The sequence below is a fragment of the Leopardus geoffroyi genome, chromosome B1, assembly GCF_018350155.1.
Source record: "Leopardus geoffroyi isolate Oge1 chromosome B1, O.geoffroyi_Oge1_pat1.0, whole genome shotgun sequence".
Classification (NCBI taxonomy): Eukaryota; Metazoa; Chordata; class Mammalia; order Carnivora; family Felidae; genus Leopardus; species Leopardus geoffroyi.
Genome location: NC_059327.1, coordinates 192049827 through 192076044, shown reverse-complemented (window position 1 = coordinate 192076044; position 26218 = coordinate 192049827). Strand labels below are relative to the sequence as shown.

At 41.9% G+C, this 26218-nt stretch overlaps 1 protein-coding gene and 1 long non-coding RNA gene across 4 annotated transcripts in view; both read right to left on the bottom strand.

The window, feature by feature from the left end:
- Window positions 1–26218, bottom strand: part of FAM184B (family with sequence similarity 184 member B) — a 184637-nt gene that overhangs the window by 92840 nt on the left and 65579 nt on the right. The window lies entirely within an intron of this gene.
- Window positions 7494–25593, bottom strand: LOC123596135. Its single transcript, XR_006711551.1, has 3 exons — window positions 25449–25593; window positions 10081–10084; window positions 7494–7547 (listed from the first exon to the last, which is right to left on the bottom strand). It is a non-coding gene; the product is annotated as an uncharacterized LOC123596135 (long non-coding RNA).

Below are 26218 nucleotides of genomic sequence, written 5' to 3'. Positions count from 1 at the left end.
TTCCTTCCACCCTCTTCTCTCTTGAACCCTCTCCAAACAGGCTTTCCAATCCACCAAGCCAACTCCTCACTCTTTCACTAATGATCTCTACATTGCTAAAACAGTAGCCAATTCTGGGTCTCCAACTGTTCAACTTTTTGGCAGCTTTTTGACATTAGAAATCACTTCCTCCTCCCCAAAACAGTCTTCACTTGGCTCCCATAATACATCATCCACCTACTGACCACTGGCCACTCCTCATCTGGCTAGTTCCTCGTCATCTCTCACCCTTCAAATAGGGGTTCCCCAAAGCTTAGGCCTCAGATTGCTACTCTTCTCTACAAACATTCCTTTGGGATCTTATCCAAGCTCATGATTTCATGCATGCTTATTTGCTAATGACTCCCAAATTAAATGGCCAGGTTGGACCCATCAGCTGAACGTCCGACTCATGTATCCTCTTGCTTACCAATATCTTCACTCGGATAGCTAATATACATCTCACATTTAATTCTGGATTTTTCCTTCAAAACCTGCTCCTCCCACAATGTTCTCCATCTCACCTCATGCAATATTCTCCAACTCCCTCCGTCTAGTTGCTTAGGTCAAATTTTGGAGTTGACCAACAAATTCATGAAAAGATGTTCAACACAATGTCACTCATCATTAGGGAAATGCAAATCAATACTACAATAAGATAGCACTTCACAACTATCAGGATGTTTTTTTGTTTGTTTGTTTGTTTGTTTTGAGAGAGTGAGGGCAAATGGACGAGGGGCAGAGAGAAGGAGAGAGAGAATCCCAAGCAGGCTCTGCACTGTCACTGCAGAGCCTAATAGCTTAATTCAGGGCTTGAACTCACACACCATGAGATCGTGACCTGAGCCAAAGTCACTTAATTGACTAAGCCACCCAGGTGCCCTAGGATGGTTTTTTTTTTTTTTTAATTTTTTTTTTCAACGTTTATTTATTTTTGGGACAGAGAGAGACACAGCATGAACGGGGGAGGGGCAGAGAGAGAGGGAGACACAGAATCGGAAACAGGCTCCAGGCTCTGAGCCATCAGCCCAGAGCCTGACGCGGGGCTCGAACTCACGGACCACGAGATCGTGACCTGGCTGAAGTCGGACGCTTAACCGACCGCGCCACCCAGGCGCCCCAGGATGGTTATTTTTAAAAAAACAGAAAACAGATGAGATGTGGAGGAATTGGAACCCTTGTGCATGGCTGGCAGGAATGTAAAGTGGTGTAGCCACTTGGAAAATGGTAGGAGGGTTCCTCAAATAATTAAAGGTAGAATTGCCAGTTGATACAGTAATTATACTTCTAGAGTTTCAATTCCAAGAGAATTGAAAGCACGGACTTGAACAGGTATGTGTACACCCATGTTCACAGCATTATTCACAATAGTCAAAAGACAGAAACAACCTAAGCGTCCATCAGTGGATGGATGGATAAACAAAATGTAATATATACATACAATGTTATTCACACTTAAAAAGAAAGAAATTCTGGGGCACCTGGGGGGCTCAGTCAGTTGAGTGTCCGACTCTTGGTTTCACCCCAGGTCATGATCTCGCCGTTCATGAGTTCAAGCCCCATGTCAAGCTCTGCGCTGATGGTGCAGAGTCTGCTTGGGATTCTCTCTCTCTCTCTCTCTCTCTCCCTTTCTCTACGCCCCTCCCCTGCTCACACACACACTTTCTCTCAAAATAAATAAATAAACTTAAAAAAAAAAGAAGTTCTGACATATGCCAGAACTTGGATGAACTTTGAAGACATTATGCTAAGTGACATAAGCCAGTCACGAATGACAAATATTGTGTGATTGTTTATATGAGGATCCTAGAGTAGTCAAATTCACAGAGACAAAAAGTAGAATGGTGGTTGCAGGGGCTGGAGGAAGGTATGGGAATGTGGAGTTACTGTTGACAAGGTATAGAGTTTCAGTTTAGGAAGATGAAAAAGTTCTAGAGCTAGCTGGTGATAATGGTTGCATGATGTGAATGTACTTAAATGCCACCGAACTATACATTTTAAAATGATAAATTTTATGTTATTTATATTTTGTCAGAATAAAAACATGTTTAAAATTTCCTGGCTCAAATATGTCTCTCACATCCCACATCCACTCCCTGAATGTGGCCTTCCCATCCTCCCCTTAAACTGAGTCATGAGCACCTCCCACCTGGACCACTGCAATGACCTCCCAACTCTTGCTTCTGCCTTCCCCATACAGTCTGCTAAAAGTCAGCCAAATCATGTCCCTCCACTGCTCAAAATCTTCCCCTTGTTTCCAGTGCACTCAGGAAAAGTCAGGGCCTTAAAATGGCCAAAAGGGGGTTACCTGACCTGGCTCCCCATGACCTTTCTGAGCTCACCTCATGCTCTTTCTCAATCCTCCCACCTTCCACTGCACTGACATCCTTGCTACGCCTCAGTCATGCCATGGCCCCCTCTCTCTGTATCTGTGCACATATTGTTGCCTTTTGGGGATTACCATCCTTCCATCTGACATCTACATGGCTTTGGGTTTCTGCTCATATGCCACCTTATCGGTGGTACCTGCCCTGATTACCCCAAAGCCTTGCTCTCCCCATATCTTTCCCCCTTGATTTTACTCCATGTCACCTTCATCTGACATATTATATATCTAACATATTTTTAAAAATTTACTTATTTGCCTCCCTCTCCAGAAAATGAGTTGTATGCAGAGACTTTCGTCTGTCAAGTCCACTACTAGATCCCAGAACAGTGCCTGACATGTGCAAAGGACCCTGTCAATATTTGTCGAATAATGAAGTTTCTCTTTATCCTAGCAGAAAGGCGTCAGAATGAGTTGGGTTTAAAAAGATGAGCAGTTGTCAGCTAGGTGGGCAGGGAGGGGAGGAGAATACAGGTAGAGGGAGTCTCAGAAACAGCAGGTAGCACAAAAGCATGACAGAATGGGCTGGGAAGGGACACACAAGGGGAGCCCTCCTGGGGAGGAACATTAGCAGAAAGGGGAGGACAGTGTGACACAATGCTGGACAGGCAGGCAGGGCTTGGACCCTCAAGGCTGCAGCATCCATGCTAAGGGGTTTATCCTGTGTGCCTAGCACGTAGTGATCGCGTAGATTCCCATGGGACCTTGCCCCCCAGGAAGCCTGGTGTGGTAGGTCGTGGGGTGGAGGTGGCGGTGGGGCAGGGATCTGCATTTTTCACATTCATCTGCAGAGTCCTCAGACCCTGAAAAATGATGTGTGCATACATTGGGGAGCTATGTTTACATGTCTTACAGGAAGCTTTTCTCATAAGATTCTGCCTGTCTGTAATGTGAATAACACACTCCGTAATGGTTAATTTGATGTGTCAGCTTGATTAGGCCATGGGATGCCAGCTATTTGGTTAAACAGGATTCTGGGTGTGTCTGTGAGTGTTTCTGAATGAGATTAACATTTGAATCAGTCGGCAGAGTGAAGCGGACTGCCCTCCCCAGTGTGGGTGGGCCTCCGCAGCTCCAATGGAGGACTGAATAGAAGGAAAGGCCGTGGTGAGGGAGAATTCACTCTGACTGCTGCATGTGGAATCAGTCTTCTGCCCTTGGACAGAGCACCATTGGTTCTCCTCAGGCCTGCGGACTTGGGGCTGAAATTTACACGGCCAGTGCTCATGGGTCTCCAGCTTGCCAGACCAGACATCAGGCGGCCTCTCCGCTTTCATAACCTGGTGAGCCAATTCCTTATAAGAAATCATTCACAAAAAAAAAAAAAAAAAAAAAACAAAAAACAAAAAACAAAAACAAAAAAGAAAAAAAATTCCATCGACTATTCTAGGTGCTATACATTTAAAAAAAAAAGAAATCATTCATGTGCGCACGTGTGTGTGTGTGTGTGTGTGTGTGTGTGTGTGTGTATTCTGTTTCTGTGGAGAACCTAATACACTCTCCAGTTCATAAGTTTGCGACCACCGCCCTGGCTGCAGAGTGGGGTCCTGATATAATGGGGGCAGGAAGAGGACTGCAGGATGCCCAAGAACAAGCTGGGGTGGCAAAAGTTGGAATTAGAGCCAGAGAGGGGAAGAAATACCAGGAAGGATGGCAGACCTAGAGATGCTCTGTATGTGGGGTAAGGAAGAGGGAAAAGAGTCCAGAGGATTCTCCTGCTTGCACGACTGAGGGGGTGTCCATTCCACCCCACCTCGGAAACATAGCATCCTGGGATGCCAGAATATGGAAAGGCTGTGGTCCTTACTCTTGACTCAAATGTCTGCACACATGGTGGAGCCCCAACTTCCTGGCACCAAGTCAGAATAGAGGACTAGCTAGCTCTTAAGAAGGAAGATCTGAATTTGAGTGCCAAAATGCCCAGAAAGAGCAGAGGTCATGAGATTGCTACCCCTTCCTTTGTGGAAATGGGATAGAACAGGTTCCAAGTAAGGCTGGGCTCCTGCAGGAAAAGGGCTTGGGATGGATTCCTAGATGGAGTCCTTGATGCTAATTAAAATCTCACCATTACCTTGGGGCACCTGGGTGGCTCAGTTGGTTGAGCGTCTGACTTTGGCTCAGGTCATGATCTCATGGTTCATGAGTTCTAGTCCTGCGTCAGGCTCTGTGCTGACAGCTCAGAGTCTGGAACCTGCTTTGGATTCTGTGTTTCCCTCTCTCTCAAAAATAAATGTTGAAAAAAAAAAATCTCCCCATAACCCATCAGAGAGCCATTGCTAGGTACCTAGCTGCACATGGCTGTGCTGGGAGGCTTAGGCTTCTGAGTAACTGACGCCCACTGTCTCTCAAACCAGTTTAGACTGAGACTTAGCTAAAAGGTGAGTGCAGTTTCTCCAAAGGATCTTTTTTTTTTCAATGTTTATTTATTTTTGAGAGAAAGAATGCAACAGAGCATGAGCAGGGGAGGGGCAGAGAGAGAGGGAGACAGAGTCCAAAGCAGGCTCCAGGCTCTGAGCTGTTAGCACAAGCCTAATGCAAGGCTCAAACCCACAAACTCGGGGGTCATGACCTGAGCCGAAGTCCAACGCTTAACCAACTGAGCAACCCAGGCGCCCCTCTCCAAAGGCTCTCAATTAGAGCACCTTCTTTTCCTGGTCCAGGCCTGCTGTCACACAGACATGGGCCTTCCTGCCTTCTAGTCAGCTGCACTAAAGCAGATGTGGGACCTGGAAAGTGGCCATCTTGTCTTGTAAACATGGAATTATTTGTTTACAGCTTTTTGGAAAGGGAAGACTAGGGATAGTTCCCTTGGTTAGCTAACCTGGTCAATGGATACGAGTATGTTAGTCATACTTCCTTTGTGGATAAAGCCAATACAAAGAAATCTTAACACTGCTCACAGGAAATATTGTAACAGACAAGTAATCCAAACTGGGGCATCAAAATCTATAACAGCGCACACAAATGAAATTGTGTGAACTCAAAAGCAGAAACAGCAGCTCTTCAAGTTCACCTGTTTAAATTACGATTTTATAAAGTTAAATTCTGAAAGCAGATTGTGTGTGTATCTATACAGACATGCACATCCATTTGCTCCATACAAATGGTGTAACAATGAGTGCTAATGTTATTTTTGCATAGCACTTTACAGTTCACAAAGCAACTTTAAAGGTAAACCCCACAGCATGAAAGATAAATATATTGAATGCTCATTCTAAATGAATTTTTATTTTCTTCACTGTTCTCTGGGGGAAAAAAATCTCCTTAAGAATTTTCCAATCCATTTATTGTACCTTCTGCATAATGTTCAGTAAATGGCATGTTTCAAGCTAAATATTCTTGTCCAAATAACACCTTAAAAACCAAAGACCCATTTACAATACTCGGGTCTCCTTTGCAAATTGTCTTCCCAGCCATAGCTGAGTTTCTATGTTGTGACCATGGGTGGCCTTGAGTACTACAGCAGGGAATTCTTTTACATTTTATCTTGTTAATGTTTATTTATTTATTTTGAGAGAGGAAAAAGCATGCACGAACAGGGAAGGGGCAAAGAGAGAGAAAAGAAAGACTCCCAAGCAGGCTCCATGCTGTCAGCACAGAGCCCGACGTGGGGCTCCAAGTCATGAACCATGAAATCATGACCTGAGCCAAAATCAAGAGTAGGTCGCTTAACCTACTGAGACACCCAGGTGCCCCCTCAAGCAGGGAGTTCTGCTAGATGCTCTGTTCGATTCTCAATTTATGGGTGACGGGTAGACATGGCTCACTTAACCTTCACACAAGAAATGGAAGAGCCACACTGGGGCAAGCTCACAGACCAGACCATCTTTTGTCTCTGGCTTGTCCTATCAGGAGCATCTGTGAGAAAACAGAGTCCACAGAAGCCAGCCACAGCAGGGGCCTCAAAAAGTTAGAGTAGATTCAGTTAAAATTAAAGATATAAAATTGAAGAGGCAAGATGGTGTTTTAAAATCACACACATACATCAACAAAGAAAAGGGTCAAGTATATACCAGAATATGACCAGGGTGATCTCTGGATGGTACAAAATGAAGCGTGATCAATTTTTCTCCTTTTTTGTTTTTTGTTTGTTTTTGTGCATTCTCCAATTTTTTCTATAATGAGTGTGTACTTCAGTTATATCAGAAAAAAAATCTAGGTGTTTTTCTTTTATTTTAAGGTTGGGATATACCATTGAACTGTTCAGCATCAATTAATCCACAAGGGTCTGGGCCTGAGACACAAGCCCTGGAGAGAGAAACAGATTCTGACAGAGAAGAATCAAGTCCTGAGGCCTCGTCTGACCATGCTGCCTCCACCTGGCTGGTCTATTTTGGTCTGAATGGCCCAATGATAAATGTGTTGTCTTTTCCATTAAGGTCTCTAGTTCTACAAAGAAGAGTTTAAGAGACTTCAGAAAGTGTTGCTGGGAAAACTGGACAGCGATATGCAGAAGAATGAATCTGGACCACTTTCTTACACCATCCACAAAAATAAACTCAAAATGGATGAAAGACCTAAACAAAGGACAGGAAGCCATCAAAATCCTCAAGGAAAAAGCAGGCAAAAACCTCTTTGATCTTGGCTGCAGCAATTTCTTACTCAACACATCTCCAGAGTCAAGGGAAACAAAAGCAAAAATGAACTACTGGGACCTCATCAAAATAAAAAGCTTCTGCACGTGAAGGAAACAATCAGCAAAACTAAAAGGCAACCGACAGAATGGGAGAAGATATTTGCAAATGACATATCAGATAAAGGGTTAGTATCCAAAATCTACAAAGAATTTATCAAACTCAACACCCAAAGAACAAATAATCCAGTGAAGAAATGGGCAAAAGACATGAGTAGACACTTCTCCAAAGAAGACATCCAGATGGCCAACCAACACATGAAAAAATGTTCAACATCACTCCTCATCAGGGAAATACAAATCAAAACCACAATGAGATGCCACCTTACACCTGTCAGAATGGTTAACATTAACAACTCAGGCAACAATAGATGTTGGCAAGGATGCAGAGAAAGAGGATCTCTTTTGCATTGTTGGTGGGAATGCAAGCTTGTGCAGCCACTCTGGAAAACAGTATGGAGGTTCCTCAAAAAACTGAAAATAGAACTACCCTATGACCCAGCAATTGCACTACTGGGCATTTATCCAAGGGATGCAGGTGTGCTGTTTCAAAGGGACACATGCACCCCCATATTTATAGCAGCACTATCAACAATAGCCAAAGTATGAGAAGAACCCACATGTCCATTGATGGATGACTGGGTAAAGAAAATGTGGTAAATATACACAATGGTGTATTACTCAGCAATCAAAAAGAATGAAATCTTGCTATTTGCAACTATGTGGATGGAACTGGAGGGTATTATGCTAAGTGAAATTAGTCAGAGAAAGACAAAAATCATATGACTTCATTCATATGAGGACTTTAAGAGACAAAACAGATGAACATAAGGGAAGGGAAACAAAAATAATATAAAAAACAGGGAGGGGGACAAAAGAGACTCATAAATATGGAGAACAAACTGAGGGTTGTTGGAGGGGTTGTGGGAGGGGGGAATGGGCTAAATGGGTAAGGGGCATTAAGGAATCTACTCCTGAAATCATTGCTTCACTATATGCTGACTAATTTGGATGTAAACTTTAAAAAATAAAAAATAAAGTTAAAGAAAAAAAGAAGAGTTTAAGAGAGTCTTGTTGCTGCTGTGGGTGTAATGAGGTGTGAAAAACTCCGATCCAGGAGACAGGGAACCACAGGTCACAGACAAATAATGGATGCCAATGTTCGGTGGCCACTCTCTGCTTTCAGAGATGAGCTCTTGAGGTCAACCTCACATAAACCTCTTCGGGAAACAAATTTAACAACAACAGCAAGAGCATTTGGCTTCTGTAAACCTGAGGGCAAACCTGCTGTCTGTACTGCCTCAACAATTCTGGAATAATCCCCTCCAAACCACTCTCCCCATAACTACTCAACTTGACAACCCCTTCACCCCTTGCTCACCAGAGTGTTCTTTCTAAATCTAAGGGCTGACTGTATGACAATCCTGCTTAACAATCCTCAGAGGCTCCTCATCACCCACAGCAGTGGCTCTCAACCTTTTGCTGTCCCAGTGTCCCCGATGGTAGGAAATGGTCTATGGGGACTCACCACTGTAGAGCCTGTTGGTTTTGTTGGGACAGTCATGACTTATTCACTTTTGTGTGTCCAGATGCCAAACCCTGGGCCAGGCAACTAGCAGGCACACAGTAGGTCCTCCGTGACAGGTTGCTGAAGTGAACTAGCTGGGACTGTTACACAGCACTGTATCCTCCCCACCTGGCAGAACCCCTCGTCCAGAATTTGACAGAAGATAAATGAATGAATAAGTGACGGACAAGTGAATGAAGAACTCCATGTGACAGAGAGGGGACATCACTCAAATGTGATACACGCAAGTGATATTATATAGAGCTGCCTTGGAAGAGAGGCACGCAATTCTTATCTTTATCTAACTAGTGAAAACAGTTTTACTCACCCCAGGTAGTAAAGTCAGAAAATAATAGAAATTATTCTTCAGTAAACATTTAGTAAGCATCTAATATGAGTCTGACCTTGAATCTAGAGCTCTTTTCACTCCGTTCAAATCCAATAGCTATCTGTGGGGTTACAAAAACCCTTAATAGAACATTCTGTGGGTGAGCATCTAAGAGGTTGCCAGGATGGGTTCTGATAATAACATTAAGTATAAAATCATGTCTATTTTCACTGATGATGACAGTCTTCTTTCTCTTGGCTGAGTTCCCTGAATCAATCTTAAGTCTTCCAGCATTAGAAAGCCCAAAATACATTTGTTACATACTCCTGAAAGTCCCTTCTTTGCTTTTAAAAGAGAAAGAAAGATCCAAAGGTCATGGAGTAATGCCTTCCCTGCATTTCTTGGTCTGATCCTTCTTGTCCAGTAAAAATATGTGAAACTCCCCTTTAAAATCTTTATGTTTTAGGGTCACCTGGGTGGCTCAGCTGGTTAAGCATCCAACTTCGGCTCAGGTCATGATCCTACGGTTCATGGGTTCAAGTCCCACATTGGGCTCTATGCTGACAGCTCAGAGCCTGGAGCCTGCTTTGGATTCTGTGTCTCACTCTCTCTCTCTGCCTCTCCCCCACTCACACTCTGTCTCTCAAAAATAAATAAACATTAAAAAAATTAAAATCTTTATGTTTTAGCAACCAAATCCTAGAAATGTACAGATTTAACAATCAGAGCTCTTCTAGATACAAAAACAGAAAATCAAATTCACTAGGTTGGGGAAAAGAAGGCAATTAATTGGCTCATGTACCTGAAAAGTCCAGAGCCAGTTCTGGTTTCTGGTACAGATAGATCCAGGCTCTCAAATGTCTATTGACTCTATCTCTTTCCATCTCATAGTTTTGCTTCCCTTTGAGCTGGCTTTATTCTTCAGGAGGTTCTTAGCAAAGTAGCCACAGGCAGCTTCAAGAATACATTTTACCAACTTAGCATGCCCCTAGAAAGAGAGTGCCTCTTTGCCAACCACTTCAACAAAGTCTCAAGGTATTCACCCAAGAAGAGTCATGGTTTCTAACACTAACTTCTGTGGCCAATGAGATAAAATACACTGATCAGGTAAGCTCAGGTCATGTGGGATCCAGGAAAATGGGGCCTACCTGCCTCAACCATATGGTCTAGAGACTGAAGTGGGGGACACTGTGCCAGCACGAACAGATGCCCACTACTGCCAGTACTCCTGGGAAAGACAAGATCTTCAATTTCTCTAAGAAAATGGTTTCCTCTCCTAGTAAACAGAATGGTCAAACTGAACTGATACTTCACAAAGGGAATGGATGTGAACGAGGGAGTCTAAGGTCAAATAGGCCTGAAAAGGATTTGGGCACCTCTGTTATAAAGATACTTGTTTAGCTGTCTCTACCCACAGAAGGTAGCCATTGAGTTCTTTTTCTTATGCATAAAACCTTGGATTGCGAGTAACTTGTTCTGCAAGTGTTCTGCAAGACGAGCAAACATTTCTAATAAACTTTAACTTGATAAAGGAGCAATGTCTTGCAATACTAGTAGTATGTGATGCCGAACATGGCATGATCACAACTGAGCCAATGGTTCCTGAAATTCTCTTTGATATACGTGTGCTTTGGATTACAAAAATGTTTCCAGAATGAGTTATGCTCACAAACCAAGGTTTCACTGTAATGCCAATTAATGTCCTTTCAATTGTATTTTGGGAGGTGCTGGGCCAAGAGTTCTTTAGGTTTTGACCTGTGTGAAGTAAAGTGTCAAAGGCACAGGAGAGCAATGGTAGGAGTGCTCAGGGCTTGGAGCTCTTTCCATCTGGACAGTCAGCACAGACAGGTCCTGGAGGGGACCAGGAACTGGGGGAGTAGAGTGAGGAAGTTTCTGGAGAGAGAGAGTGGGTCGAGGTGTGCAGGGAGAACAAATGTTGCCTGTGGGGAGCTGGGAGAAATAAGACTCAAAAAAGGCAAAAGAAAAAAAAAAAGACTCAAAGAAGGCATCTCAGCATTCTAGCATAGTTAGCTCTAGGTGGTGGCATTACAGGGGCTTTGAACTTTTAAGCAATTTTTGCTTTTTTGCATTTTCTAATTTCTTACAAAGTATGTATTACTTTGAAAAAATAAAATGACCAAGGGAGAGAAACATTTTAAAATATTTTTTAAAATGCAAAAACTATATGAACTAATTAACCATGTAGTTTTTCTATAACCCATACTCTATTTGATTAAATGGGTAAGTTTTAAGGCGTGCCTGGATGGCTCAGTCGGTTAAGTGTCCGACTCTTGGTTTTGGCTCAGGTCATGATCTCATGGTTTCACGAGTTACAGCCCTGCATCAGGCTCTGCACTGGCAACACAGAGCCTGCTTGGATTCTCTCTCTCCCTCTCTCTTTGCCCCTCCCCCACTCATGCTGTCTCTGTCTCTCTCAAAATAAATAAAATAAAAACTTAAAAAAAGGAACTTAAGCAGATAAGTTTTAAGTTAAAAGCTGGTAACTTCCTTAATCTCTGTCATTGGCCTTTTTTCCTGTAGTGAAAAAGCAAATATAAGGATGACAATTATGAAGAGAAATGATTCTCTATTCAACTCTTCATTTTTCCTCATTGCTCCCTGTCTCATTACAGGTACTCTGGCTCCTGAAAGGATGCTGACCATGCAGGACCATGGGTGCAATGAACACCATGCTCAATCACTCTGCAGATGACACTACAAGCAGAATAAATGCAAAAGCAGCAGGTATTTAGGATACATACCCATCCATGGTGCTGCTAAACTCATCCTGCACCAAACAGAGGTACACAGAGTCCCAGAGTGCTGAAGTCAGGATGGGTGACTGTTCTCATCAGGTTTCCAAAATCTGAGATGCTCAGCAAGCCAGTTTTAAAAGGACATAACTAGATGATGATGATGGTGGTGGTGGTGGTAATGATGGTAATAGCAGGATGATCTTTATAATACAGATGATAATTATAGTAGCAACTAACACTTCCTGAGGGTTTACAAGGTGCTAGGCACTGAGGTCACAGCTTGATACACCCTCTCCCATCTGACCCTCACAATAATCCCACAGTGGGTAAATCACATTATTGCCTCAATTTTATAGATTGGCAAACTAAGGCACAGGAAGGGTTGGGAAATATGCCTGAGGTTATGGGACTGGAGAGCAACCAAACAAACCAAGACTCTGTTCTGGCTTGCTCTAGGGCCCGTGTTCTTAACCACTGCATAAACCATTTAAACAAAACTGGAGGGCCAATTAAGTAAAAGTGAATTCTAAATCTATGATTGGTAAGGTCTTAAGTAAGAGTGAATCCTATTCCTTTTTTTAAATAATTTTTTATGTTTATTTATTTTTGAGAGAGAGAGAGAGAGAGAGAGAGAGTGAAGGGGAGGAGAAGAGAGAGACAGGAAGACACAGAACACGAAGCAGGTCCCAGGCTCTGAGCTGTCAGCACAGAGCCCTACTCAGGGCTTGAACCCACAATGGTGAGATCATGACCTGAGCCAAAGTCAGACACTTAACTGACTGCACCACCTACGCATCCCAAAGTGAATCTTATTCTTAATCTTTACTTAACCTTAAGTACAGCTGAATCCTATTCATTCAATGGTAGTTGCTATAAAAATGGTAAGGGGCTGTATGGTAAAGGGTTATAAAAATACTCCCTGAAATACAGAGGGTTAAATAAGGTGGGATTTATTTTTCTCTTTCTCAGAACAGTCCCGAGGTGAGTGCTGGTCAGAAGTGGGTGGAAGGCTCTGGTCTACAGCTCAGTTCTGCCACGCTCATCCTTCATCAATCTCAACCTGCGGCCTCTGTTATCTGGGCCCACACCCTCTGCCACATTTGTTGCCATTTCAATCAGTAAAAAAGGGAAATAGAGGAGGTCCAGGGTAAGCAGCTTTAACTTAGGTGGGGATGAAGCTGGAGGTGCATACATCACCCACTCACCTCCCATGATTCTGCCTGCACTTTCTCCCAAGGCCTCACCTAGCCAACAAGGAGACCGGGAGATGCAGTCTTTGGCTTGGCTGCCATATGTCCAGCTAAAGCATAGATGGTTCCAAAACTAAAAGGAAAAAAGGTAGACAGGCTGTTTCCTCTGTGCCAGTGCCCTAGAAAGTTAAAAATTCGATCGCGCCTTTCACTGATTCTATACCAACTGTCTTATGTACAGATTAAGAAGCAAGGCTCAGAGAGTTTAAGCAATTTTGCCAGTATCCTTCATCTCATTAGGGCAGAAAAGAATCTAGAGCTAGTCCCCTGACTTTCAGTCCAATGTTCCTTTTTTCTAAATTGAGTCTTCAGATTAAATTGAAAAGGTTACCATCAAAATTCTAAGTTGTGCCAGATAAACACAATGACCTTTAAAAGACTGACAGCCGGTTGTGACCCTGCTCAAATGTTGAACAGACGTTCAAAAGAAGTCAATAAAGGCCAAAAGAAAGGTGAATATATTCACAGAATTTTAAGATTGTAAGCAAGATATCACCAAGACCATCTTCCTCATTTCATAAATAAGGCTACTATGGCCTCAGGAGTCCACTGATTTCTACATAGTCATCCAGCATATGGGGAAGAGTCACGATTGGCTTTATCTCTCGATTTTCAGTGTTACTTCCACTGAACCTTCAAGTCCCTCATGAGAAGGAGAAGGGACCTCAGAACACCATAAAGTTGGAGCCCATGTGACCGATTCCCTGGAAACCCCACTTCTACCTCCTCGGGCATTACCTATGAAATCTGTTACTCTCTGATCTAGACAGTTACAATTCAATAATCTCCATTTATAGAACTCCTTCCCTTCATTAGGAACATGCTAGTGGTGAAGGGATACAAAGATATGGAAGCCATGGTGCCTGTCCTGGGACCCTACAATTTAGCAACAAATACATAAACAATTGTTATGAAGCAGTGCAAAATGACATAATGGCCGGATCTAGAACGGTGACTACTTTATCTATTTTCCCAGAAAACATAATACCTCATACACCATCTGTGACAGACTCTCTGGCAGAGGGGTGAGTAGGCATTTTCAGCTAAGCTGATGTTAGAATACCATCCCTCTGACCAAAGTGATTGGCAGAGGATGGGCATGTGATCCAAGCAAGGGCAAGCAGGGTCCTTCCTGAGATTTTATTCACTGAGGTGGGAGAGAATCATCCTTTCCCCTGTTGGGTCTGAGGGTTAGAAGGATGTGAATTCAGAGTGACCTGTGGCCTTATTCTCCATCACATGGAAAAAGCCATGGAGAAGAATAACTGCCACACAGACCAGTGCAGAGACAGGAGTGGGAGAAAAGTTAAGGATACCTGTCTAACTGCAACCAATACCTAGGTCCTTGGACATCCGTCCTCCTCTCCTCCCTCCTCATCAGAATTGACATTTTCAGTGATTGTGTGTGTGTGTGTGTGTGTGTGTGTGCGTGTGTGTGTTTGGTTTTATTTTGTTGCTGTTGTTTACTTTTAATTTAAATTTTAGTTAACATACAGTGCAATATTGGCTTCAGGGTAATTCAGTGATTCATCACTTACATACAACACCCAGTGCTCATCCCAACAAGTGCCCTCCTTGGTATCCATCACCCATCTAGCCCATCTCCCATCCCCCCTCCCTCCATCAATGCTCAGTTTGTTCTCTATCATTAAGAGTCTCTCGGGACACCTGGGTGGCTCAGGGGGTTAAGTGTCCAACTCTTGATTTCAGCTCAGGTCATGATCTCACAGTTTGTTGTATTGAGCCCACGTTAGATTCTGTGTTGACAATGAGGAGCCTGCGTGGGATTCTCTCTCTGCCCCTCCCCCGCTCATGCTCGCTCTCTCGCTCTCTCTCTCTCTCTCAAAAATAAACACTTTTTAAAAAAAGAATCTCTTGTGGTTTATTTCCCTCTCTTCTCCCCTCCCCTTCCCATATGTTCATAAAAAAATTGGTGTGTATTAAATGACCCACCCCACAAAGATAAAACAAAATGAATATTGTACATACATATGTAACACATACAAAGATATTTATAGTTCAGGGAACATTTGGGGCATACAGAGATTTTTCACTGTAGCTGTTAAGACCCAGTTGAGTGCTGTTTACACTCTTCATTTCTTGAAATAACACATAATCCTGCTTTTGGAAGAGTCTGCTGTCAGGCTGGCCTAATTGTTTGGTCACAATAAACAGACAAGAAAGAGCGGCAGCTGCTCAGCTGGAAGCTGGCTGGGAGAGACAGATGAGTGAGTGTTTTCATGATTATACTTATTTAATATTTATAAAAGATAACTGTCATCAGGATCCAATCTCCAGGCTACCAGGTAATTTGTATCATAAAGCCTTGTGGGGGGTTGTGTTTTATATCATGTATTTCTTTTTCCATCATAGTGGTCTTCACTGTTGGCTCCACATATAAAGCAAACTACAAAACCATATGGCCCCTTGTTCTGGATTTTTGTAGCTGGAGAAAATAAAGAGCCAACTCACGATTTTTCTTCCTCTTTTTTTAATGGTTATTTATTTTTGAGAGAGAGAGAGAGCGCGCGTGCATGTGCACAAGCAGGGGAGGGGCAGAGAGGGGGGGAGACACAGAATCTGAAGCAGGCTCCAGGCTCTGAGCTGTCAGCACAGAGCCCAATGCAGGGCTTGAACTCATGAACCATGAGATTATGACTTTAGCCAAAATTGGATGCTTAACTGACTGAACCACCCGGGTGCCCCTCAACTCACTATTTTTCTTAAAAAATATACCTAGTACCAATTTCCTTGAAGGAAAAAGAAATTACCATTAGGAAGTGGAGTATATCTTCCTTATGCACACATTCCCTTTTCGTTCAATTGTTTAGTGAACATTTATCAAGGGTCCACTACATGCTAGGCATGGTTCTCAGTATTGGGGATACAGTGTGCTTGAAACACACCCAAACACTGGTGTGCACAAAGCTAACCATTCTAGTGAGAGAGTCAGACAATATGTTAGATAAGTAAAATAAACAAATTGTTAGTGATAAATGCTAAAGAATAGCATAGAGCAAAAAAGGAATGTTTGGGGGATTGTAGTTAAAATTTTACACAGGGTGGTGATGGAAGTCTTCCCTCAGAAAGTAACATTTGAGGGAAGGTGTAGGTGAAGGGAAAGAGCAAACAGTGCAGTTTTTAAGGGAAGAGCCCTCCTGGCAGAGGTGAGAGGCTGTGTGTGGGCAGACGATCAGCAGGAGGTCGGTGTGGCTGGGGCAGAGTGAGTAGTGGCAAGTACTCAGCAGGTGAGAAGTGTTGGGGCCAGGTCATGGAGATCTCACAGGTGATTGAAGAAGTTGGGATTTTACCTGCTGTGAGGTGGAAGCCCTGGAGAGTTTTGAGCATGATGACACTATGTGATGTATATTTTATAACAATTACCTTGGTGCCTGTGTTGGGACCGGTGGAAGCAGGATTGGTCAGGATTCATTTCTCTTAGGCATCTCCAGACACTGTCTGTCACCAGCCATTCTACCTTCTTCATTCTTTCAGTGATCTTCTTCCCCAGGCCACTTCAGAACCACAAGCTCTTCTGTCCCCATCAAAATGTATTTTGGGCTTCTTTAATCACACTAGATAGTCACCAATGTATACCACTGTGGCAAATTCAAACCCAAGAAGAGCAAAATGATGAACAAAAATTTGTAGAGTCTTTATGGAGTACAGTGGGCTTATGATCTCCCACTGTTTGGTCAGAACTTCTTCAGGTATAAGTGGTATAAGTAAAACTAATCCAACTGTACTCATTTTCTAGTTTTGATACATTGCCATAAATTTAGACACTTAATATAAGGTCTATATGTCAGAAGTCCAGGTATGGAGTGGCTGGGTTATTGCTTCGGGTCTCAAGGGCTAAATCAAGGTGTTGGTCGGCTGAGTTCCTGTCTGGAGGCACTGGGGAGACATCTGTTTCAGGCTAATTCAGGTTGTTGGAATAACTTAGTTACTTGTGGCTGCAGAACTGTCATCAGGGACTGCTCTCAGCTCCCAGTAGCTACCTGCAGTCCTGAATACGTGGTTCCTCCAGCTCCCTCACTGAATCTTGTCACACTTCAGATCTCTCTGATTTCTCTCTCTAATCTCTAGACTTGACTCTAAGGGCTCATGGGATTAGGTCAGGTTTACCTGGATAATCTTCCTACTTTAAGATCAGTTTATTTGGGAACTGAATTACAACTGCAAAATCCGTTCACTGCAAAATCTAGATTAGTGATTCACTGAATACCTGAATACCAGGGGCTGAGAACTTGGGGCCATCTTAAAATTCTGCCTAATACATCAACTAAAAGGGAACATACTGACCCATGTGTCTGGGAAAGACCTTCCAGAGAGGAAGGCACAGCTATGGGAGCCAAGCAGAGCCTTAGGGACTGGTACTAGGACTCATTGCACCCCCAACTTACTCATTCTCTCTCTCCATTCACCTCTTAACTCTGTTGACTCCTGCTCATTTTTCTTCTGCAGAGTTGCCTTCCCCATATAACAAGAAAGACAGCCATCAACTGCTCTAGTTCCTTCTCTCACAGTTCTGCTATTCCAGCAGAAAGTGGATTTCTTTCTCCTTATGTCTGAATATCAATCCAGAGAAGGATACTAGATCATGTGCTATGGCTGGAATGGGAAGTGGAGCACCAAGACTGAGATGCTTTCAGAGCTGTTTGGAAAGGGATAAGAGTTCCCCAAAGGAGAGAAATGGAAGGTATGCTGGATAGACAGACAAACAGACCAACTGTGACCCTAGTCAGCTATCAGCCTCACTCTTTCCCTCAAGGACTTCAAATCCCCTCAGCATCTCTCCCTTCTTTTCTTACTTGACTAGTTTTGCCTTCTCCACCTCTCAAGGGAATGAGATCTGGCTCCACTGCCCACAAGATTAAGTTCAAACCTACATCAGTTGGGGGTGTGGGATGGGGTTAGACAGTGAGGGGATAATGCCTTGTAGAATAATCTAGAAAAAATTCTGCACCAGAGAGTAGTTCTTGTTCTGCTACTAACTGACATTGAGCACAATGTGGTAGCCATGGAGGTCTGCAACTCAGAACTCTCTTCTGGAGAACTTGACATCAGGAGTATAGTCATTTGGCAGCTTCTACCTTTCACATCTTTGGATTCACTGGATTCACTGTGACATTCACACCAAGACAATGATCCCTCCAATCTGCTTTGAGCCAACAACCAAGCCTGATGGTGATGCCAAGTCTGGGCTATTTCTGCCCAATACAAGATTGTTGTAATGTTCTATCTTTTCAGGAGCTCTTCATTGGCCTGGCCAAGACCCTTTTTAAAGCTGTACTGCAGTCTGCAGGCTCTCCTATTCAATCCTGTCCCTTTCCCTCTCCTCTCACGGGTGTCAGGCCTGAATCAAGTGGGTGCTCCCTGACTACTCCTTTACTCTTCAGACATTTCTCCTAACAAATCTCTTGCACATCTAAATTGGTCCTGGTATCCACTTTTTGGAGGATCTAAACTGACACTCATGACAATGCTCTATTTCTGATCTATAACATGAAAGAAATTGGGCTGGATTTCTAGCATCCCTTCTAGCTCTGAAATTTCACCTATATTTGAGATTCTAGAAGATTATCCCTGTTTGATGAAAGAAGAGAAACAGGGCTAAGCAACTAGATCTCGGACCCACGCTACTTAGGGCCTCTGATACTTGCTATGTTTGATTTTTGTCACTATAAAGAACCTTCTTGTTGCTAATACCTTATCAGGATAGGTAAATAATTCTGGGCAATGTTTCAAATGGCTACAAAGTGTTTAGAGACTGTCTGAAAACTCTACACATGGCTTGAACCATCACTTTGCCTGAGCTAATCGTTCTTATACTTCAATGCACAGAAGAAGCACTTTTAAAAAGGCAGATTCAGGGGCACCTGGGTGGCTAGGTCAGTTGGGCATCCGACTTCGGCTCAGGTCACGATCTTGCGGTCCATGAGTTCGAGCCCCGCATCGGGCTCTGGGCTGATGGCTCGGAGCCTGGAGCCTGCTTCCGATTCTGTGTCTCCCTCTCTCTCTGCCCCTCCCCCGTTCATGCTCTGTCTCTCTCTGTCTCAAAAATAAATAAAAACGTTAAAAAAAAAGGCAGATTCATGAACCCAACCCACAGAAAGCTTCACTCAAGAGGAGGGTGGTGGCTCCTGGGAAACTGCCCCCTGCCCCACTTTTTAACAATCAAGCTTTCTAGTGACTCTGATGCTGGTAGTTTGTTCCCCAGGTGGCAATGTGGTGAAGATATTTCCAGTATGTTTAGATAACAGCTGGGAGAGCTGAGGAATTCTGGAATTTCAAGAAACTTCAGCAATGGAAGAAGAGACCACAGGAGGGAGTGTGGACCCTCAGTTCTATCTCAGTTTCTGGCTTGGACTGTATTTTATTTAAAACAAAAATTTTTTAATGTTTATTTATTTGAGACAGAGAGAGAGAGAGAGAAAGAGTGGGAGCAGGGGAGGTGCAGAGAGAGAGGTAGACACAGAATCTGAAGCAGGCTCTGGGATCTGAGCTGTCAACACAGAGCCTGACATGGGGTTTCAACTCATGAACAGGGAGATTGTGACCTGAGCTGAAGTTAGCTGTTTAATCAACTGAGCCAACCAGGTGCCCCTGGACCTTATTCTAAAGATCTGTGAGAATGTCACTTCAAAGTTTAGGGAGCATCTCTCTCATCTAGATGAAACACAGGGTCAACAAAGAGTAGAGAAAAAGTCAGATGCAGTGAATGTTATTTTTCTTCTCTGGCATAATATGTGCTAGAACTTAGAATGGTGCTCTGGATAAACAGTGGAGCACAGAATCTGAAGTTTCAGAGCTCAGTGCCTGGTAAGGAAGTAGAATGAATCCCCAAGAGCAGGCAGCAGGGTCTGAGAGGTCCATGTGCCACACAGGGAGAAGCGGTTCCCCTGCTTGGAGTGCATTTGGTAGAGACCATATGGCCTCCCCACAGGCAAAAGTCCCAGCAGGCTGTGCAGAGCAGCCATGTTTGCTGGTATTGGAACAAAGATGCCAGAGTGCAGTGAAACCTGGCACTGTGTGTTAGGATTTGCCATAATCTCTGAACCTCTGCTGCTGCACAATTGCAGAAATGTTTTCTGGGGCAAGCCAGCACCTGGCCATTATGCAGCAAGACCTTCCCCCAGAGAGTTGGTACAGGTCCAAGCTGAGGGAGTTTCTGAAGCTTGGGGTTTCTGAGATAAAACTCTGAAGGGAGGTGTCACCTGGCTAGCGGACAGCTTGGAGATGGCCAGGGTAGAGGCAAGGAGTGGACGGAGGCTGGAGACAAAGAAGGGTAAGGTGAGATCACTGGTCGGTGAGAGCATGAAGTTCCTGTGCCAGAGACTAGGGAGCTGCCTGAAGCCATTTCCACCTCTCCTGTGCACATATATGTGAGTGGATGCACGCCACACTAATCCACACCAGTAAGCTAAGCAGTGCTGCCTAGTGGAGAATGGAGCCATTATGTCAAACCCTGCCAAACTGCACCCTCCAAGCACATCCCCTAGAAGACCAGCACAAGTCACTCTACCTGTTTAATGTACAGACTATAGAGGGCTTCATAGTTTCAGTTCTAGGGGAAACTGAATGTAACTTCATTCGGGTTCCATTTATTGGTTTGTGTTCTTTGCTTCTGTTTTTGTTTTCTTTTTCTTCCTTTCCTGGATACACAAAGAGAACATTTATTTTTACTTTTAGTTTATTTTTAAAAAATTTTTATTATATTCCATTTTCTTTATTTTATTTTATTCTATTTTATTATTTTTTAATTTAAAATTTTTTCTTTACCTCTTTTTCTTTTTCTTTCCCTTTTTTCTCTATTCTATCAAACTTCTTTCAACAAGCAGACCAAAACAGTCCTAGGATCCAGCTTCCTTTATTTGATTTTTTGTTTTGTTTTTAATTTTTTTAATTTTAATTTTTTAAATTTTATTGTTTTTTCTTCCCTCAAAATGACAAAATGTAGGAATTCACTCCAAAAGAAAGAACAAGAAGAAATGACAGCTAGGGGCTTAATCAGCACAGATATAAGTTAGATATCTGAACTAGAATTTAGAACTATGAAAATAAGAATACTAGCTGGGGTTGAAAAAAACATAGAATCCCTTTCTGTGGAGATAAAAGAAATAAAACCTAGTCAGGACGAAATTAAAAATGCTATAACCAAGATGTAATCTCAAATGTATACCACAATGGCAAGGATGGACGAAGCAAAGCAGCAAACCAGGGATATAGAAGATAAAATTATGGAGAATAATGAAGCAGAAAAAATGAGGGAAACAAAGGCAAAAGAACAAATATGAGACTTAGAAAACTCAGTGACTTATTAAAAATGAATAACATCTGAATCATAGGAGTCCCAGAAGATGAAGAGAAAGAAAAAAGGGCACAAGGTTTATGTGAGTAACTTATAGTAGAAAACTTTCCTAGTCTGGAGAAGGACACAGACATCAAAATCCAAGAAGCACAGAGCACTCCCATTAGATTCAACAAAAAGTGACCACCACCAAGGCATATCATAGTCAAATTCACAAAATACACAGACAAGGAAAGAATCATGAGAGCAGCAAGGGAAAAAAAAAAGTCCTTAACCTATAAGGGAAGATAGATCAGGTTTGCAGTAGGCCTATCCACAGAAACATGGAAGGCCAGAAAGGAGTGGCAGGGTATATTCAACATGCTGAATTGGAAAAATATGTAGCCAAGAATTCCTTATCCAGCAAGGCTATCATTCAAAATAGAAAGAGGTAAAGAATTTCCCAGACAAACAAAAACTAAAGGAGTTCGTGACCTCTAAACCAGCCCTGCAAGAAATTTTAAGGGGGACTCTTGGAGTGAAGAAAAGACAAAACAACTGAAAAAAGACCCAAAGCAGCAAAGACTAGAAAGTACCAGAGAATATCACCAGAAAACCAACACTAATGCTCTAAGCAAAAGACATAGAGTATCAGAATGGATAAGAAAACAAGACCTATCTATATGCTACTTACAAGAGACTCATTCTAGACCTAAAGACACCTGCAGATTGAAAGTAAGGGAATGGAGGGGCACCTAGGTGGCTCAGTCGGTTAAAGCATCTGACTTCAGCCCAGGTCATGATCTCACAGTTCATGAGTTTGACTACCACATCGGGTTCTGTGCTGATAGCTCAGAGCCTGGAGCCTGTTTCAGATTCTGTGTCTCCCTCTCTCTCTCTGCTCCTCCCCCGCTTGCACTCTGTCTCTCTCTCTCTCAAAAGTGAATAAAGATTAAAAAATAAAGAATTGAGTGACTTAGTAATATCTTATTTAAAAAAAGGAAGTAAGGGAATGGAGAACAATCTATCATGCTAAAGGTCGTCAAAAGAAAGCTGGAGTAGCCATACTTTTGTCAGACAAACCAGATTTTAAAACAAAGACTGTAACAAGAGATGAAGAAGGGCATTACATCATAATTAAGGGGCCTATTCACCAAGATCTAACAATTGTAAATATGTATTCCCCCAATATGGAAGCATACACATATATAAGTCAATTAATCACAAAGAAATTCATCGATAATAATACTATATATAATATTAGGGGACTTCAACACCCCACTTACAGCAATGAACAGATCATGTGAGAAGAAAATCAACAAGGACACAATGGCTTTGAATGACACACTGGACTGGATGGACTTAACATATATATTCAGAACATTTCACCCTAAAGCAGCAGAATATACATTCTTCTCGAGTACGCATGGAACATTCTCCAGAATAGATCACATACTGGGTCACAACTGAACCCTCAAGAAGTTCAAAAAGATCAAGATCATACCATGCATATTTCAGACCACAATGCTATGAAACTCGAAATCGACCACAAGAAAACATTTGGAAAGACCGTGAATACTTGGAGATTAAAGAACATCCTACTGAAGAACAAATGTGTTAACCAAGAACTTAAACAGAAAATTAAAAAGTACACTGAAGTCAATGAAAAGGAAAACATGATAGCCTAAAAACCTCTGGGATGCAGCAAAGGTGGCCATAAGAGGGAAGTATACAGCAATCCAGCCTTACACCTAAAAGAGCTGGAAAAAGAACATCAAATAAAGCTCAAAACCAGCAGAAGAAGGGAAATAATAAAGATTAGAGCAGAAATCAATTATATGAAAAAAAAAAAAAAAAAAGAACAGATCAATGAAACCAGGAGCTGGTTCTTGGAAAGAATTAACAAAACTGATAAACTCTTAGACAGACTGATAAAAAAAAAAAAAGGACCCAAAAGGACCCAAATAAATAAAATCGTGAAGGAAAGAGATCACAACCAATACCACAGAAATACAAAGATCTACCAAACTACCAAAACTAAAACAGGAAGAAACAGAAAATTTGAACAGACCCATAACCAGTAAGGATATTAAATCAGTAATCAAAAATCTCCCAACAAACAAGAGTCCAGGGCTGGATGGTTTTCAAGGGGAATTCTACCAAACATTTAAAGAAAAGTTAATACCTATTCTTTTGAAACTGTTCCAAAAAATAGAAATGGAATGAAAACTTCCCTACTCATTCTATGAGGCCAGCATTACCTTGACTCCAAAACCAAAGTCTCCACTAAAAAGGAGAACTACAGACCAGTTTCTGATGAACGTGGATGCAAAAATTCTCAACAAGATACTAGGAAATTGGATCCAACAATACATTTAAAAAATTATTTACCACGATCAAGTGAGATTTATTCCTGGGATGCAGGGCTGGTTCAGTATCTGCAGATCAATCCATGTGATATATCATATTAATAAAAGAAAGGATAACCACATGATCCTCTCAATAGATGCAGAAAAAACATTTGACAAAATACAGCATCCTTTCTTTATAAAAACCCTCAAGAAAGTAAGGATAGAAGGATCATACCTCAAGATCATAAAGACCATATAGGAAAGACCCACAGCTAATATCATCATCAATGCGGAAAAACTGACAGCTTTCCACTTAAGGTCAGAAACACGGCAAGGAAGTCTACTCTCACCACTGTTATTCAGCAGTATTGGAAGTCCTAGCCTCAGCAATGAGACAACACAAAGAAACAAAAGGTATCCAAATCAGCAAGGAGGAAGTGAAACTTTCACTCTTCATAGATGACTGATACTGTATGTAGAAAGTCCAAAAGACTGTAAAAAATTGCAGAACTGATAACATGAATTCAGGAAAGTCGCAGGATTTAAAATCAGTGTACAGAAATAGGTTGCATTTCTATACACCAATAATGAAACAGCAGAAAGAGAAATCAAGCAATCGATCCCATTTACAGTTCCACCAAAAACCATAAAATACCTAGGAACAAACCTAACCAAAGATGTGAAAAATCTATGCACTGAAAACTATAGAAAGTTTATGAAAGAAATTGAAGAAGACGCCAAAAAAATGGAAAAACATTCCATGCTCATGGATTAGAAGAACATATATTGTTAAAATGTCAATACTACCCAAAGCAATCTACATATTAAATGCAATCCCTATCAAAATAACACCGGCATTCTTCACAGAGCTAGAACAAATAATCCTAACATTTGTATGGAACCCTGGATAGACAAAGCAATCTTGTAAAAGAAAACCAAAGCTGGAGGCATCACAATCACGGACTTCAAGCTGTATTACAAAGCTGTAATCATCAAGACAGTATGGTACTGGCACAGGAACAGACACTCAGATCAATGGAACAGAATAGAGAACCCAGAAATGAACCCACAAATGTATGGCAAACTAATCTTTGACAAAGCAGGAAAGGCTATCCAATGGAATAAAAACAGTCTCTTCAGCAAACGGTGCTGGGAAAACTGGATAGCGACATGCAGAGAAATGAACCTGGACCACTTTCTTACCCCATACACAAAAATAAACTCAAAATGGATGAAAGACCTAAATGTAAGACAGAAAGCCATCAAAATCCTCGAGGAAAAATCAGGCAAAAATCTCTTTGACCTTGGCCGCAGCAACTTCTTACTCAACACGTCTCCAGAGGCAAGGGAAGCAAAAGCAAAAAGGAACTATTGGGACCTCATCAAAATAAAAAGCTTCTGCACAAAGAAGGAAACAATCAGCCAAGCTAAAAGACAACTGATGGAATGGGAGAAGATATTTGCAAATGACATATCAGATAAAGGGTTAGTATTCAAAATCTATAACGAACTTATCAAACTCAACACCCCCAAAACAAATAATCCAGCGAAGAAATGGGCAAAAGACATGAACAGACACTTCTCCAAAGAAAACATCCAGATGGCTCACACATGAAAAAAAGCTCAACATCACTCCTCATCAGGGAAATACAAATCAAAACCACAATGAGATACCACCTCACATCTGTCAGAATGGCTAACATTAACAATGCAGGCAACAACAGATGTTGGTGACAATGCAGAGAAAGAGGAACCCTTTTGCACTGCTGGTGGGAATGCAAACTGGTACAGCCACTCTGGAAAACAGTATGGAGGTTCCTAAAAATTTTTTTTAAAAAGTACCCTATGACCTAGCAATTGCATTACTAGGTATTTATCCAAAGGATACAGTAGTGCTAATTCAAAGGGGGAAACGCACACCAATGTTTATAGCAGCACTATCAACAATAGCCAAAGTATGGCAAGAGCCCAAATGTCCAATTACTGATGAATGGATAAAGAAGATGTGGTATATATATACAATGGGATATTATTCAGTGATCAAAAAGAAATAAATCTTCCCATTTGCAACAACATGGATGAAACTAGAATGTATTTTGCTAAATGAAATAAGTCAGAGAAAGACAAATATATGATTTCACTCATATGTGGAATTTAAGAAACAAAACAGATTAACATAAGGGAAGGGAAGCAAAAATAATATAAAAACAGAGAGAGAGACAAACCATAAGAGACTCTTAACGATAGAGAACAAACTGAGAGTTGCTGGCAGGGTGTTGGGTGGGGGGGATGAGCTAAATGGGCAAGGGGCATTAAGGAGAGAACTTGTTGGGATGAGCACTGGGTGTCATATGTAAGTGATGAATCACTAAATTGTATTCCTGAAATCATTATTACACTATATGTTAACTAACTTGGATTTAAATTTAAATAGATAATTAAATAAAAATAAAAATTATAAAATAAAATAATTTAAAAAATAAAAATAACAAAATGGAATTCTTATAATCAACATAAAAAAAAAAGAATGGTGCTCTGTACAAACTGCTCTGTGAGGCTGCAGGATCTCTGCTCTCATTCCCTCAGTGGACATTCTGGGGCATCTCAGTCCCAGGAGGGAGCATCTAACTGGCTTT